The sequence below is a fragment of the Mandrillus leucophaeus genome, unplaced genomic scaffold, assembly GCF_000951045.1.
Source record: "Mandrillus leucophaeus isolate KB7577 unplaced genomic scaffold, Mleu.le_1.0 Scaffold47, whole genome shotgun sequence".
Taxonomy (NCBI): domain Eukaryota; kingdom Metazoa; phylum Chordata; class Mammalia; order Primates; family Cercopithecidae; genus Mandrillus; species Mandrillus leucophaeus.
The window spans coordinates 2,030,254-2,049,265 of NW_012105031.1; the positions used below are offsets into that span (position 1 = coordinate 2,030,254).

The 19,012-nt window shown below is 34.2% G+C and overlaps 1 pseudogene; it reads right to left on the minus strand.

The window, feature by feature from the left end:
* Positions 1-6,998: 6,998 nt before the first annotated feature.
* The window catches only part of LOC105550208, a 58,026-nt pseudogene continuing 46,012 nt past the window's right edge, over positions 6,999-19,012 (minus strand).

A 19,012-nucleotide genomic window follows, 5' to 3' on the forward strand; every position in this document is an offset into this window, starting at 1 on the left:
CATTGCATTCTGCAAACAGTATAATTACTTATTAATCTAAGAGGTTTTATGCTGATTCTTTCAGATTTTTCATATATATGATCATGTCATCAAAGAAAAAAGACAAATCTATTGTTTCTTCCTAATTTGCATTCCTTTTTTTCCTTTCCTTGTTGTATTGTAATAGCGTCATTGTCTGGGATGATACCTGAGGTTCATTTTCTTATGGCATGAAGATCAAGGACATGGACACACAAGAGTGAGATGAGGAGTAGAAGTTTAATAGGAAACAGAAAGAGACTAGCTCTCTGCTACAGAGAGGGGTCCCAGAAAAATAGGTTGCTGGATCCACAGTGAAATGCAGGGCGTTTTATACATGAGCTAATGAGGAGGTGGTGCCTGATTATATAAGGTGCAAAAAACTGGTTGGACCAGGTGTGCCATTTGCATAGGGCATGAATCCCTGGTAGCCTCCAAGCTAATCTTTTATTATGCAGGTGGATTTTCTGTTCTAGCTGCACCATGTTGTTGCCCATTTCTTTCTTACTGTGCATGTGGTAACAAAAAAGCGAAGATAGAGCCTCCATGTTGAGCATGGCTGGCCCCCACTGATTTCCTCTAATTTGATTTAGCCTTTTCTATTGGCACAGCTGCTGGCATTCCCACGTGCAAGCTCCAGCTTCCTTATCTATGTTTGCAGCTCAATTTTTCAGGCTGCTCCTTGGAAGAAAAGAAATGATTTTTGGGGATGCCTTTTGGTAGTAAAGAAATTCTGCTGAGGCCTTTTTCGCCCTATCTGGCTAAATAATTTATTTCCACCTCCTGTATTATTATTACATTAGCTAGGACTTTCACTATAATATTAAAAAGCAGTGATGAGTGGGCACATCCTTTCTTGGTCCCATCTCAGCAAGAAAGCTTCTAGTTTCTCACCTTTGAGTATGATGTTAGAACTTTTTTTAAGATGATATTTATCCAGTTGAGTACGTATCCTTCACTTTCTAGTTTGCTGAAAGTTTTTGTTTAAAATTATTGTTAGATTTTCTGAAATGCTATCTTGCATTTTTTTTTTTTTTTGAGACGGAGTCTCGCTTTGTCGCCCAAGCTGAAGTGCAGTGGCGCGATCTCGGCTCACTGCAAGCTCCGTCTCCTGCATTCACGCCATTCTCCTGCCTCAGCCTCCTGAGTAGCCGGGACTACAGGCGCCCACCACTGCGCCTGGCTAATTTTTTGTATTTTTTGTTTTTTTTTTTTTGTTTTTTTTTTGAGACGGAGTCTCCCTCTGTCGCCCAGGCTGGAGTGCAGTGGCCGGATCTCAGCTGCAAGCTCCGCCTCCTGCATTCACGCCATTCTCCTGCCTCAGCCTCCCGAGTAGCCGGGACTACAGGCTCCCGTCACCTTGCCCGGCTAGTTTTTTGTATTTTTAGTAGAGACGGGGTTTCACCGTGGTCTTGATCTCCTGACTTTGTGATCCGCCTGACTCAGCCTCCCAAAGTGCTGGGATTACAGGCTTGAGCCACCCCACCCGGCCGATATTCAACTGTTAAATAAGCCTTGGGTAGCTGAGATAAATCTTATTTGATTGTTATTGTAACTCTTTTTATATATTGTTAAATTTGATTTGCTAACATTTTGCTGCAGAATTTTGCATCTATGTTCCTTAGAAACATTGGTTTATAGTTTAAATTTCTTATAATGGTTTTGTCTGGTTTTGCTTTTTCATAATGCTGGCCTCATAGAATGAGTTAGAAAATATTCCTCTGCTTCTATTTCCTGAAGGAGTTTGTATAAAAGTGTTATTATTATTTTTTTTTAATTTGTGGTACAATTAACCAGTGAAACTATTTGGACAAAGTACATTCTCTTTTGGAAGGTTACTAATTACTCGTGGAATTTCTTTAATAATAAAGATCTATTCAAGTTGTCTATTTCTTTTTTTCTGTGAATTTTGGCAGATTTTGTATTTCAAGAAATTAGTCTATTTTTCTAGGGTATCAAATTTGTGGGCATAGAATTGTACGTAAATTCCTGCATTATCCATTGAATGTCTGTAAGATCTGTAGTGATGTCCCATCATTCATTTCTGATATTAGCAATTTCTGTCTTTTTTTTCTCATGCTAGTTTATTTATTTTCCTTGTTTATTTATTTTCCTTTCCTCACTTCAGATGTAATTTATCTTACTTTTTCTAGTTTCTTAAAGCAGAAGTTTAAATGGTTGCTTTTAGATCTTTCTTATTTTCTAATATATGCATCCAGTGTTATAAATTTCACTGTAAGCACTGCTTTTATTATATCCCACAAATTTCATAAATTATACTTTTATATCTATTTAGTTAAATATTTTAGAAATTCATTTTGAGATATCTTAAATATTTTAGAAATTTTTCTTTTTTAGGCTGGGTGCAGTGGCTCACACCTATAATTTCAGCAGTTTGGGAGACTGAGGCAGGAGGATCATGAGGTCAGGAGTTTGAGACCAGCCTTACCAACATGATTACATCCCGTCTCTACTAAAAATACAAAAAATTAGCTGGGCATGGTGGCATGTGCTTGTAATCCCAGCTACTAAGGAGGCTGAAGCAGGAGAATCACTTGAACCCAGGAGGCAAAGGTTGCAGTGAGCCAAGATCACACCATAGCACTCCAGCCTGGGCAACAGATCGAGACTCCATCTCAAAAAAAAAAAAAAAAAGAAAAGAAATAAAGTAATTGCCTTTTATGATCCATGTTTTATTGAGACATGTCATTTAATCTTTAAGCGTCTTATAATTTCATAACTACCTTTTATGTTATTGGTCTCTATTCCAATTCCATTGTAATATGAAAGCACTGTTTGATTTTCATTGTTTGATATTAAGGTGTGTCTTTGGCCTAGACTATGGTCTGTCTGGGTGAATGTTCCATGTGAGCTTGAGAAAAATGTGTAACCTGCTGTTGTTGGATGGTGTAGTCTGTAGATTTCAATCATATCCAGTTGATTGATGGTATTGCTGAGTTCAATTATGCCCTTACTGATTTTCTGATTGTTAGCATTTTATCTTTCTCCTGAACAGGTACTAAAGTCTCCTACTAAATAGTGGATTCACCTATTTCTTTTGCCAGTTGTATCAGTTTTGCCATCATGTACTTCAGTGATCTGCCTTTAGGCCGAAACACATTAAAGATTGTTATGTCTCCCTGTAGTATTGACCCTTTTACAACTATGTAACGCCTCTCTTTATTGCTAAGAACTCACCTTGCTCTGAATTCTGCTCTATGTAAAGTTAATAAAACTACTTATGCTTTCTTTTGATTTGTGTTAGCATAATATATCTTTCTATATTCCCTAACTTTTAATCTCTATGTCTCTTTGTATTTAAAATGGGTTTCTTGTAGACAAAATATAGTTCAGTTTTTCAAAATACACTAACAACCTCCATATTTTAATTTTTGTATTTGGGCCATTGAAATTTAAAGTAATTACTGATATTGTTGGATTAATACCTACCATATTTGTTACTATATTTTATTTGCTGCCCTTGTTCTTTCTTCCTACTTTACTACACATTTTAATGCCTTTTTGTGGTTCTGATTGAGGATTCCATATAACATTATGACCCTTTTTTAACATACAAGTCTATTCCTAGATAGCACTTGGCAATAACGTTGTTACCACACTGCATTCTACTACCTGGCTGTGGTAATCCTAAAAGATCATCTCTCAAGTTGAACATTTTTATTCAGGCACATAATTGGATCACACTACTCAAACATTGTTACTCAGATGTGGACATAGATTTCCTCTGATAAGTGAAATATGAACAGAAGATAGAGTGTCATATCTTGGAGTAATTTTATCAATAAAAATCAACTTATGTCTCACTTCAGTCACTCTTTGCCATCTCTGCACTCTTATCCTGAATGCATATAATACCAAGATGGACCTTCATTTCACTGTGTCTCTAAGTAAATACAACGAGGAGAGTCCTCAGGATAACCCCTATGTGTCATGTAGCATAAGAGAAGTATAAACTTCAATGTTTTAAGTTGCTACAATGTTTGAGATTGGCTATTTCCATTATATCACCGGCATCTTCCAAATGACAGGTAAAATGGAATCAAAAGAGGTTCATGAATAGCATCAAATATATGGCATAACCTTTGAAGCAAGTAAGGATACTGTGTGATAAATGTTATTGGAGGTTGGAAGTTTATATTAGAGTTAGATGCTATTGGATCTATTTATGTTATGTAGTAGCAAAATTTGGTAAAGCACTTGCGTATAATAAACTTTTGACTCTAGATCAAGGGTTGGCAAATATTTTTATTAAGAGGCAGATGGTAAATATTCTAGGCTTTTGGGGCCGTATGTTCTCTATTGTAACTACTCAATGCTGCTGTCTTAGCAGGAAAATAGCTAGAGACAATATATAAACAAATGGGTATAGATGCATACTATTAAGATTTTATTTACCAAAACAAATGACCTGCTGAGTGCAAAGGTTGGAAAAGGAAACTTAAGAGCAAAGGTAGTGAACTGTTGGCTGCATTAGACAAGATACTATAAGGAAACGAGTTCAGAAAAATCATTAGAAATCATGAAAACAGACACCAGAGACTTAGAAGTTGGAAAGAGGCAACTTCAATAAAGCATGTATTTTCTGTGGAGAACTGATATGCTCATCTTATGCAAAACTTGGTTACTCAGTATCTTAGTTTGGACTTTAGCAACCAAGTGTTATACATTGGGTGGCTTTTAAGCAACAAAAATTTACTTCTCACAGCTCTAGAGGCTGGAAGTCAGATATCAAGATGCTGACAAGGTTGGGTTCATGTGAGGGTCCTCTTCTTTGTTTCTCTTCTTTGTTTCAGACTCTTGTTTCTCATTAGATCCTTACGTGGCCAAAAGAGGGCAAAAGCCCTCCTTGGTGTCTCTTATAAGGATGCTAATACCATTCATGAGTGCTCCAACCTCATAACTTAATTACCTTCCAAAGGACCCACTTCCACATACAATGATGTTGAAGTTTAGGATCTCAGCAGATACATTTTAGGGGAGGGACACATTCAGTCCATCATACTTAGTCATGTCTCTAAAGAATTGTGGCTGTGGTTTTTAGCACATGCAATGAAGGGGAGTCAAATAAAAAAGCAGCCCATCAAGTCCCTGAATCAGTTGTACTGCTAAATGAAACATTATAATCATAAATTAAAAGAAGCCATTGTTCAGTACTTAAAGCCCTCCCATTACTTCCCTCTCCTCTATGTGCAGGAAAAGGCTTGAGAAGCCTGCTCAGCCTGCAAGAAGATGACATAAGATAATTAAAAAGAAAACGGAGAAACTCAATGATGACAGGCTGATGTAGACAATGAACTCAGAAGCTACTCTCTGGGAGCAAAATCTTAGCCTAATCTAAAAACATTCTCCATTCCTAGGATGTGAGATTTAGAAACTCCTCTCAATATTTTTCTTGTGTTATTTCAATAGTGCTATGAAAAGGGGCTGCTATATGGTTCCAAACCTTCCCTCTGTCCCAAAACTGTCTCCTTTCGTGAATTTGTGGAGAATATATTACTTGTCTTCTTGGTACATATATCTTGAGGCTGAGATCAGGTCTAAGATTATAATAAAGGCCTAAACATAGGGCATGATGGTTATTGTGCTAGACTTTTGGGTTGCCTACTTTGGGAGGCATAAGCATGTTATACCTGAGTGAGAAAAAAATTTTTATAATGGAAGGGAAGAAGATTCTACCAATTAGAACTATTCACAAATACATAGTAGTATCATTCATAAAGGAGAAACATTCCACATACTTTAACTAAACTATCCCTATGTGATTTTCTATGTTCAATCAAATGCGAGTTGAAATGTTACATAGTACTTCTAGACAAAATGTTAATATAATTGTGTGGCCAACCATCTTTTCTTTTTCTCCCTACCTCCAAAACTGCATATGCATTTATCACAATGGAGCTTCTGTCAGCTAAGATCCATGAAGTAACGACTAAGGCCTGAGTCCTCTTGACCCCTTGATTGCCCTCACTGGCCTTACAGCATTAGTGGGGGGAAGAAAAGTCTTCTTTCAAGCTTTAAATATAAGATATATAACAACTTGCTATAACTGTGTATTTTCAGACTATACTGGCAGTTCTTCTCATAAATACTGCCCATTCAATTCTCTTTGATTAAGAAAACTCATCAGCCTTTATAAATCTATTTAAAGTATAAAATTAAAGAATGTCTCCAATTATACAAAAGTGATCTGGGTTGGAAGCATCACAGACCCTAGGGTAGTACAAATAGAGAAAAGGTAGTCAGGAAAGAAAAAATACTTTGGGGTTCAGGCCTGAGTAATGAAGGTGCAGACAGCCATAGAAAGCCTTTAGGACCAATAAGCAGCCAGGAAGAATGTGGCTGCTCCAAACAGCATACCTGATAATTTGATTGGGGCTACTAAGGAAAATCAGCATGGTAAAAAACCTGGACCTGAGATAACTACTTGTTAGTATTTGAAGCAAACATCTCTGGAGAAACGTTTCAATACAGAACCTAGAACCAATATAGAATTAGATGAAGCAATAAATTCATGGTCAGGGATTATTAAACACTCAAGAATCCCATCAATATTTAGTGAAGTTCTGAAGAAACAATATGCAACTGATTTTAATCCTATGGATTATTTATATTGTGAGTGTCAATCACAGAATACAGAATATCTACATATAAAATGTTTAAATAAACAATTTATGCAGTTTCTAAATAAAGCATTCCAGAAGGGAAATGTGAGAAAAACACTTGGAAATAAAACTGAAATGGAAGCATCTAGAAATAAAAAATAACTTTGTTACAATAAAAAAAATCAATAGATGGTTAAGTCAATTGCTAAATTATGGGAAAAAAGAATTGTCTCACTCTGTTAAAAAATGATATAATTTGATGACTATTACTTTTAAAAATGCTTAGACAGAAATCCTTAGGATATTTGTAATATGCCAAAAATTATTTAACCTAATAAACATAAAGTAAAAATATTTTCAATAAACATAACTCTGAGTATTGAGAGCGGTATCTCCTTCATAATCAGGGGCAGGCCCATTATCTCTGTATGTATATTCAACATTGTAGGAGGCAAATAGCTAGAACAAAGAAAAATATACAAGGATGAGGATTATAAAGACAGCAAGTAATCATCACTTGCCATTGACATGATTGTTTAAAAGTAGGATTGGGAGAAAGATGCTATAGGCATATCAGTATTAGCAATAATAAGATAAATAATACTGTGGACTGAAGCAAGAATAATAAGCAGATTGATCAATAAGCGAATTAAAATGCTTACAAGCAATATTTAGAAATTTAAATAGCAAGAAAAAATAAAAGCATCTATATATTACTGTAATAGCCTGGCGTGGTGGTGCATGCCTGTAATCCCAGCTACTCTGGAGGCTGAGGCAGGAGAATTGCTTGAACCCAGGAGGCAGAAGTTGCAGTGAGCTGTGATTGCAATATTGCACTCCAGCCTGGGCAGCAAGATCAAAACTCACTCCATCTCCAAACACAACAACAAAAAAAGAAATTACCATAATAAATGTGCAAGACGTGTGCACAGAAAATTATATCATTTAACTTAAAAAGTTAAAACTCTAAAATAATGAGATATACCCAATATCAATAGGTAGAATGAATAAATATCATAAATATATCATTCCTTTTCTACAGATCCAAACTTATCTACAGATTCAATGACTCTAAAATTTACATAAAGTAGCGAATGACTATAAATAGTTTAACCCTCTCTCAAGAAGAAAAATGTGGAAGAAATGTCTTTGCTAAATCCAGAGGCTTATTTTAAGTTATAGTAATTCAGACAGTGTAAAAAGTGTACAAAGTTAGGCAAACTGACATATAGAACAAAATAGTGAACCCAAAAATAGATCCACACAAATATGCCACTTTGATTTAGGGCTGAGGTGGCGAAATGAGCAGCAAAAATTTGTTATCCATATGGAAAGAAAAATGAAATTGAATTCCTTCATCAAAACACATCCATAATTGAAACCCAGATGGCTTAAAACTTGAAACACCACAGACAAAGCTTTAAAATGTTTGAAAGAAAATACAGATGAATATATTTTTGATATTCAGAAGTGGTAGATTTTTGAAAATTTTCAAAAGTGTTCACTATTAAAGCATGAGCATTTTAAATGTGGATATATTAAGTTCAAAAACTTCTATTCATCCAAAGATAGGTTAAAAAGCTAAAAATCAAGCTATAAACTGGGGGAAATATTTGTAGCTCATAACTCAAACACTGGAATGAAAAATGTATAATAAGAAAACAATGTTTTAATAGTCAGTTGCTATATAACAAACCACTCCACCATTTATTGGATTAAAGCAGGAACCATTTTATTTTATTTTATTATTTATTTATTTATTTATTTATTTATTTATTTATTTATTGAGACGGAGTCTCACTTTGTCTTCCAGGCTGGAGTGCAGTGGTGCTATCTCGGCTCACTGAAAGCTCTGCCTCCCAAATTCATGCCATTCTCCTGCCTCAGCCTCCAGAGTAGCTGGGACTACAGGCGCCGGCCACCATGCCCAGATAATTTTTTGTATTTTTAGTAGAGACCAGGTTTCACCGTGTTAGCCAGGATGATCTGGGTCTCCTGACTTCGTGATCCGCCCGTCTCGGCCTCCCAAAGTGCTGGGATTACAGGCGTGAGCCACTATGCCCGGCCGGGAATCACTTTTTTAAATTGTTCTGTAATTTAGGCAATGCTCAATGGAAATAACTTGTCTCTGGGCTCCATTGTATCGACGTGACAGACAGACAAGGACAGAAAAGTCCAAGATGACACGACTCAGACATTTCCAGCAACTGCTTTGGAGTAGCCAAATGCTTAAGAACCGGCCAGGACTCTGTTTTTTTTTTTTTTTGTTTTTTTTTGTTTTTAACTTTTATTTTATGTTTGAGGGTACATGTGAAGGTTTTTATACGTAAGAAACACGTGTTGCAGGGATTGTTGTACACATTATTTCATCATTCAGGTATTAAGCTCAGTACCCAATAGTTACCTTTTCTGCTCTTCTACACGCCACCCTCCCGCTCAAGTAGGCCCCTATGCCTGTTGTTTCCTTCTTTTTGTCAATAAGTTCTTATTACTTAGCTCTCACTTATAAGTGACAACATGTGGTCACATCTTTCAGGTCTTATCTCCACGTGACTTCTTCATCTAGCTTGTTAGTCAGACTTCTTTAACTGATGGTTCAGGATTTGGAAAAGTGAAAACAGAAGTACTAAGAGCTGTCTAAGTCTGGGCCCCAAAGTCACACAGCATTGCTTCTCATTTCATTTGTCAAATCAAGTCAAGGGCCAATTCAAAGTCAATGGGAGGAAATATAGAACCTAACTCTTGAGGGTAGAATTGATATCAGACCTTTGGGATGAAACAAATGACTGGGGTCATTTCTAAAACAATCTACCATGTAGCCCTATAGAAAAATTAGCAAATATATGCAGTCATTCCCCAGCAGGAAAGAAAAGATCACCGTAAAAAGAGATCCTCAGTCTCATCACTTTCATGATTAATGAGAGCGATGTTTGACCACAATGAAATTTCATTTTACACTCCTTCGAGTGGCCAAAAAAAAAAAAAGAAAGAAAGAAAGAGAGAAAAAAAATCAGATAACATGAAATACTTGAGAAGTATTGCACCACTGACCTGTCCTATTTTTGGCAATGAAAGTGCCAACTGACACAACTTTCTGGTACAAAATTCAGCATTGAGTTCTAAAGTTGAGCACCCCATATGCTATGACATAAAAATTACTCTGTGTTCAAATGCATGACAAAATGTTTTAGAAGTCAACCAAAAGGCACGTATAAGAATGTTCATAGCAGTGTTGATTTTAACAACAAAACCTAGAATCAAACCCGATGTCCCCTGATAACAAAAATGGATAAATAAAATGTTGGTGTCTTCACACAATGTGTCTTAGTAACTGTGGGCTGCTAGAGTAAGAATAACATAGACTGGGAGACTTAAAAGACCAATATTTATTTCTCAAAATTTTAGAAGCTGGGAATTCCAACTCTGAAACAATGGCAGATCCTGTGTCTGGAGACAATTGCCATCTCATTGTATCCTTACATGGCCTGAAGAGAGGGAAAGAGACAAAAACACACACAAAGAGGTAAGTGTAGTCTCTTTTCTTCTAAGGGTACTGATTCCATTCATGAGGGCTCTATGCTCACAACTTAACTCTCTCTCTCTCTCTCTCTGAAAGTCCCACTTCCAAGCACCATCACCTTGGGAATTAGGCCTCAACATATGAACTTTGGGGGGACATAAACATTCAGTCTATAGCATTATAGAATACTATTTAAGAGGGTAAACAAATTATATGTATTATGATACATATAATAACATGGATGTATCATAAAAACATAATTTTGAATGAAAAGATCAAATCCAGGAAAACTACACAGAGTATGATACTTGTTTTATGCAATTCCAGAACCAATGGAATAACACATCAATATGAACTTCTATATACACACATATATTAATCACTATCTAGAGTGATAAAATTATGTGTAAGCATAACAAACAACATGAAGTTGTAAGGACGATATTTGTACAGGATGCAAGAGGAGATCAGAGTCAGATACGTGCCATTCAGAAATGTTTTAGTGCTTGGGTAATGATTTATGAATATTATTTATTTTTTAAGAAGTTGTACTATTCTTTCCTTCAATTCATGCTGACTAGTTCAGGAAAATTGGGATATATTTGTGCATTCACCTACGATATGAATTATAAGATTATGTATTTCATATTTTCCTTTTTTCTTTTATCCCTTTTCTTCCTCACATTACTACAATTATTTTTCTTTATGTATCGTTTATTTGGAGATACAAACTTATCCTCAAACTGAGCAGCACAAAACAACAAATATGTATTTTATCACACTGTTTCCAAATATCAGGAACCTGGCTGTATCTTAGCTGGTTAATTTTGACTCAGGGGCTCATGAAATTGCAGTCAAGACATAGGCAGAGGCTGTAGTCATCTGAAGACTTGACCTGGCTCCTTAATGTTCCAGATTCACTTACAAGGCTTTTGGCAGGAGACTTCAGTTCCTTGCTGGCTGTTGTTTGGAAACCTCAGCTCTTTATCATGTGGGCCTTTCCATAGAGATACTCATGATTTGGCTTCCCATAGACCTAGTGATCCCAGAGAGAGCATTTAAGACAATACACAACCTCAGGAGTAACATACCATTACTTTGCCATATTCTGCAGGTCACACAAGACAATTCTGATATAAGATGGGAGAGAATAATGGGTTGTGAATATCTGAAGGTAGGGATCATTGAGGGCCATCTTGAAGGCTGGCTATTATGCTGATAAAATTTTATTTATGAATTTATTTATTTATGGATTTATTTATTATTATACTTTAAGTTCTAGGGTACATGTGCACCACATGCAGGTTTGTTACATATGTTTACATGTGCCATGTTGGTGTGCTGCACCCATTAACTCGTCATTTACATTAGGTGTATCTCCTAATGCTATCCCTCCCCGCTACCCCCACCCCATGATATAACTTTTAATAACGAATACTAAAAACATATTACCAATATAACTATGTGAAGAAAAATGTGAATGAATAATACATTTCTCAATTTAATTTAGCAACGTGAAAACACTTATACTACCACGTTTATAAACTTTATAGTCCTCATAAATTTCTCCAAAACTTCTAAGATAATTCCTGTATAGTTTTTAATACCCTCTTAATTAAATCCTCCTTCCGCTTACCAGTTTGTAAGAAAAGCAAAAATTACTATTTCAATTTTTGTTTACTGATTTTTCAGTTAAAATTACAACTTAGTTTGCAATTGATTGCCACTGCTTTCAGCACACAGATGTAATCTTTTATATTGGTTTTGAGTTAATAGTTTGTGTAAACTACTATAAGGAAAATCTCTCCCCATTCATTTTTTTAATGTTCTTTCTATACTTAAATCAATTGATACCTCAAACTGTAAATATTTAAATAATCATGTTGGATATTTTATTTACCAATAAAAAAAGTAAAAGTAATTCTCCAATTGTCTCATCTCTGTTAAAATATGTCCTATATTCTTTCCATAAATTTCCACATATATACCTGTGCACACACACACATCGATTTTCACTTTCCAAAAATCTTGTTTGCATATTGGGAGTTTTGATTGTCCAGCATGGTAATAGGAGGTTTCTGCAACAATGAGGAGGTGTTCTTTTGGTGCAGAGTATGGACTTCTTGCTGTCAATCATCAGAAATGCATACTACCTTGAGTAGACAATAGGTATAATGTCAATTCAGAGATGTTGGCAAAAATAGTTGCTGCTTTTAGTATTACTACAATGTGACACCACAGAGGGAAGAAGCCAGAGAGAGGAGTTAAAGACAACATTTTTGAAGTGATCTATAGAATTATCTGAAGTTTGTGACCCATATCTAGTAGAGATGCCACCAATCTCCCATAACTCCAAGCATCATTTTAGAGAAATTTCTGGATGTGTTCAAAATTTTGCATGCTTAAATGAAGGCAAATTCAACCAATTTCTGTTTTTTGACAATTATTTCCAAGCCCCTTTTATAGTCCTTCACTGCCAACTCCCACAGACACATGCAGTCTGGCCTAGAAGAATAGTAGTTACGCTAATAATAGTTTCATTTTCTGTTTGACTCAGTACTAAAGAGGTATGGAAACAGAAGGTAGAGAAACTATAGAAAAATTAGTGAAAAGAAGAGAAGAGCTATAGCTTGATAGTAACACATGGTTACTATCAAACGTTAGTTTGGATACTCTCCTGATTTTGTTTATTTCACATACGGAAAGGACAACATAATAAGAGACACTCAAAAAGACGTCTGAGTTTTTTTGTTTTTGTTTTTTTTTTGTTTTTTTTTGTTTTTTTTTTGAGACGGAGTCTCGCTGTGTCTCCCAGGCTGGAGTGCAGTGGCGTGATCTCGGCTCACTGCAAGCTCCACCTCCCGGGTTCACGCCATTCTCCCGCCTCAGCCTCCCAAGTAGCTGAGACTACAGGCGCCCGCCACCACGCCCGGCTAGTTTTTTTTTGTATTTTTAGTAGAGACGGGGTTTCACCATGTTAGCCAGGATAGTCTCGATCTCCTGACCTCGTGATCCACCCGCCTCGGTCTCCCAAAGTGCTGGGATTACAGGCTTGAGCCACCGCGCCCGGCCAAGACGTCTGAGTTTTATATGCAGGTACCAACAGGAAGCTGTTGAAGATATTTCACAGACAATACTAAATTTTGGCCTCGCTGTCTGAGGATCACAAAAAGTCATTTGGAAATATTGGCATGTTATTTTCTTATGAGTATATGTTAAATAAAAGATTAAGCTTCTAGAAACTTATACATTCCAACTCCTTAGACAACTTTAGATATCACACGTTTTATAATTAACAGATTTATCTTGAAGAAGACAGATATGTAAATGTTATAGATAGTATGTATCACACATACGTTGCACCTCTTCAAGAGGAATTTTTTCATCACAAATGTTCATATCACATTTAACATTTTAATAAACTACCTTTGGATTGATGCTCGTAGATGAAATAATTACTCCCAAACAGAGCCATGGAAGGTTCATTCTTTTAGTCACAAAATAAATATCTGTTGTGCAACTACTATGTGCCAAGGCAGAATCTAGGGAAAATGCAGTGGCACTGGGGATATCTTTAGTGTCTCTGAATATACATTAGTGCACAAATCCAAGGGAGACTGTGACTAGTTGTCCTAGAAGCTAAATTATGTTTTTACATGGGAAGAAAAGAATAGATGAAAAACATTTGATTGTATAAATAAAAGAAACTTGGGCTTAAAAGCAACTTAGACCCAACTTTTCTCATCATGCATTTAACAGTTGGACACAGCATTTTGATTTTAAGTTAGAGGACTTTGTTTCTTCTCCAGGCTTAATCGTTTTCTAAGCTGAGGCCCTCAAATAAATCACTTAACCTTTCTATTTCTAAAAATTAATCCTACTTCCGAGTATTTTTTTGAACAATCAAATGAGATTATATAAATCGTACTCAATGTAGAACTCTCTGCTCTTATTACTAGAGATCTCTTCTAGTGAACATTTCTTTAGAATTTTTGCATAATTTTGAGATTTTAAATACAAAATATACTTTCTCAAATTTTTTTTCTGTTTCTTTAAGACTTGTGGTTAACCCATGGGCAGTTATATGGTTACTAATTCAGGTGTTGATATTCTTTTTATCTGTTCTGGCAACTGTTGTTCTAGAATAAGATATAATTACTTTATCAAGGCAAACCTTTTCTATGTGCTTCAACCTAACATAATGAATTAATATGATCTTAACTTTCACGATACGGTGAAATACAATACCAGTTATTTCATAGATTCGATACTCTTTATTCACAAATGAAAATATAGAGACTAAAGTAATGTTTGACACTTGCTTTTAGTGGCAAGCCATATAGGGAAACTGGACGTTAGGAAGAAAAGGTAATGCTTTACTTTATTAGAGAGTAAAACTAGACAACAGACACTATTTAAGTGAAAAAAGAGGATGGCCCTCATATATTTTAGTTACTTTGAATACAAACTCTGAGGAGAAATGACTCCAATTATTTGCTTCAGTAGTACTTTATTAAACCTTATCATTTTGGAAAATCATAATACACAAACGCAAAACAAAACTCCCAGAGTTAGTAGTACAGAGTCCAATATCTTGTCATGGAAGCATATACAAAGTAGACATTCACATAAAAAATTTTAAATTTGTGGGTCTCATACAGTTAAGGAGAAGAGATTATGTAAAATATTAATCATAGTCCAGTTATAGGTCTCTAAATAAAACTATGGCAGTACATAAAATATGGTTGTGGTGAAAATCAGAGATCAAATACAGATACACAGAGAGATACTAGACTACTTTCATGAAACAAATTAGCAATTTGAAATACCATACTTTTCAAAAAACTAAGATGAAAAACATCAACTAAAAGAAAAAAAATACTGTGTGAAAGTATTTCTCAAGGTACTTATTCATATATTCAGTTTATTTGTAGACAATGAATGACCACAGCTTTGTTAATGCAGTTAAATAATGGAATACAATTTCGTATTTAAACATAGTAATTATGTGTGAATCACAATATAAATAATAATGCGACATCTAACATTCTGTAATTCCTGTGTTTCCAAAAATATTCCAAGTATTATAGAAACAATTTTCTAATTCTACTTTTACATATTGATTTATTTATGTATGATGTATTGTTCTCCATTTAAAAATATTTTACTAGTTTTTTTGAATAATTAACTTTGCTGTTAATTCATTTCATATGTGTGTCCAATTGTGATTACAATCTAAATTAATGTTATAATTATATTTTGATAATCATAAATCTTTCTCAAATCACATAGTTTTTCTTTATTACCTTCTGATCCATTAAACATACTCCTTTAAACTACTCTGTATGTATCTCTATAGGCTATTAATACTATTTTTTATAGTTTCTATTCTGAATACAAATATCTCTTACAATCAGCAATATTACAAGCGTAGTAGCATTTACGTGTATTCTCTGAAGGAATGTCTAGATTGAAATATCATAGAAATAGCCCTGAAAGATAGCCATGATATGCTATATTATTTCATCCTGAGTATATTGTGCCAATTGAAGCAGTTTTTTCAGGATTACATGTGCTTGGCAAAACTTTCTAACGATTAATATGTAGAAATATTTTGACAAATTACTACTTGATCTTAATGTGGTTTCATTGATTTCTTAAAGCTGAGATTGCATATTTTTTCAGTTCTTCATTTAATTCCATTGTTCCAGCTTCTCTTTCAGCAAATTTACAGGAAAAAAAAGCAATGCATTGAGTACAATGCTGAAAGCATTTGGATAGTTAGGCATTTTAATTATGATGCTTTTCATTTCATGTCTTTGTTCGTAATAAAGCAGATAGTCATGGAGGCAGTTAAAGCTACCTGAACATAAAGAACGTAGACTATTTCAAATGTTCATGGTGAAGTCATGTATCTATCTAAAATTTAGATTTAAGTAATTTACTTGCAATTATGTTTGATTGGTTTATTTGTCATCTCCAAGCAGTCCTACATAAATCACTAAAGAATTAGTTCATCGATTTTCAATATAAAATGATTCATGATTATAGAATATGATAGTTGAAAAACACAGTTTCTCCCTAAATGATTACCTTGCAAAACAAAAGTGTTCTATCTCTTCCAAGGGCACAATAATTCAAGGCTAGAAATGTAGTTTGGTTCCATAGCTGAATGGATTGAAGCACACTTTTTGAATACTGTCTACACATATAAGTAACAGGATACAAAAAATACTCAATGAAAATTTACGGAGTACAGTATGTTCTCCAATTGTTAATCTACCTTTCCAATTGTAAAGAAAAGTGACTGTTTTGTAAGAGTTATTCTTTTCTATAACTTCTATCTTTCAATTGATCGTATAATTGGTACTAATTAAAGAGCATGTAGCAGTCACTAATCTTTTTAAGTAATGAAATGAAGCAAATATGTAATCTGAAAGCATACAAATAATGGATAAATTGATTCAGATTTTAATGGAAATTCCTTGTAAAGCCTTCAGTGAATATATTTTTGGAAGTAAAGAGATTTAAAAAAAAAAAAAAACAAGTCATCAGTTAAACAGAATAATAGTTGAAGAAACAAACAGAACAAGGGTTTGAGATGGAGAGAAAATTCTGAGTTGAATATGGAGTCAATAATGTTTTTTGATGCTAACTTACACAATATGCAGGTTTTATTATTTCCAGAAGCTTTTCACCAGAGTATTTGGTATAGAATAATGTACGTTTTAAATCTATTTTGAATAAGATAATAATTGTTTTATCTAACTTCTTACTACCTATTCAATTTAGACTAATTACTTAACTTTTCTGGTCTTCAGTTTCTTCATCTGTAAACTAGAGCTATTAAAACACCAAACGTACAGTGCTAGTGCAAGAATTAAGTGACATTATAAATGTAAAGTGCTTCAGGAAAGTATAGACTAATAATGTGCATTTAGTCAATGCCAATTATTGGTATTATGATTCTAATACACACCCTTAAAGGTCTTTACATAGTGATATAAGAAACTTTTTTTATTTAGATAGGATAAATATGTTCATAAAAAGTTTTTTTTAAGCAAGTTAAAAGAGTGACATTGTTTTTACATCAATTTTCTATTTTCACCGGCATGACACCATCATAGCATTCAAGGAGAAACACTTTATTAAATGTTTTGCTGGTGGAATTATTCTTTACAGATTGACATCATCATCAATCCTCCACATCAGTAGCTAAAGCATAGTTTAAGTTTTTGTTTATATCTGCTTTTGAAAACAAAAGTCATTGTACTAAAATGAGTCTTCAAAAATATCTAATATGTTAAAAATAACTTTCCATTAAATTTTTTGGTAATTCTTCAGCCTTCCAATAAAACTATATTACTATCCCATGTAGGTGAATTATTTAGTATAATAGTGATTAAGTTTGCAACAAAGCACTGTTTGGCTTTAAATTCTAGTTTTACTATTTACTTGCTGTGTGAATTTGGACACGTAATATACTACCGAAGTTTTAGAGTTTTCATCTGTAAAATAGGAATAAAAATAGTATCTACCTCACAGAGTACTTTTGAGGACTAAAGAAGCTCATTTATTTTGAAACCTCTTGTGTAAGTTAAGAGAACGCAGTTAGTATAGGTGTTGTCTTCACTGTAATTCTTCTGTTTTGTGATTGTCAGGGGTACTATTACTAAATCTGGCAATTTTCTCTTGTCCCAATGAAAGTCTCGCCTCTAAATTCTTTCTCTCTCCCTCTTTCTTTCTTTCTCACATACATATACATATATACATATATGTATATACATTCTCTCTATTTTTTTTTTAGCTTCCTACTTAAATAATGTTTTCTGTCTTGGTGTCTAATGAATATATAGGTATTTCTTTATTCAATAACGTTGTTTAATTAGTCCATGTAGTTTGTGAATAGAAAAGGCTTTAGATCTGGAAATGGTATACAAAATATAAATGAAAATTTTGATTAACAGACAAAATAATAGATGCCAGTTTTTCTTTGAAGTGAAAGTTAAAATTAAGAATAAATTATTAATTTATTTATTTAATTTTATAAAGAAATAATAGATTGAACTTCCAGAATTATTTGTGAAGGATCTGTGATAGAGGATGGGAAAAAACTTATTTGAAAATTCTGCAAAACGTGGGAATTTAAAGAAAAATAAAAGATTGAGCAGAAATGTATGCACCTAAAGTTAGGAATTTTTTTGTTCCATCCTCATTTTCAATTCATTATTTTGCTCCATATTTCACTGAAAAAATTGAAGTAATTGGAAGAAAACTTTCCGAAACTTCCAACTGTGTATTTCTCCACCTGCCTGCGTATACTCTGCTTTGCTTCCTGCTACTGTTCAAGGGTACTCCCTGAATCCATGTTAGGTCAATTCTGCCCCTTTTTACAGATGATCTGGTCTTGTACCACCATTCTTCTAAAATACTCTTATCAAAATCTCAAATTACTTTCATATTCTTAAATCCAGTGACAAACTATCAGTTTTCATTGTATTTGACCGTCAGCAGCCTTTAAGCTGGCAAAGCACTTCCTTCTTTTTCATATACTTCATTTGTAATTTTGAAGGCATGATACTCCCTTCCTTTTTCTCCATCTTACTCCTACAACTCATTTAGTACTGCTACTTGTATGCCTTCTCTTCATCCTTTTAATACTGGAATGTTTAGAGCCGAATCTCTGAAACTCTTATCTCTACATGAGATTATTTTAGCAATTCCACACAATTATGTTAATTGACGGACCACTTATGTTGTGAAAATCCCCAATTTATAGCTCCATCTCTGTTTTAGCTTGCAAAATCTAGACTCTTACCTACAACTAATGGACTCAGTGTTCCCATTTGGA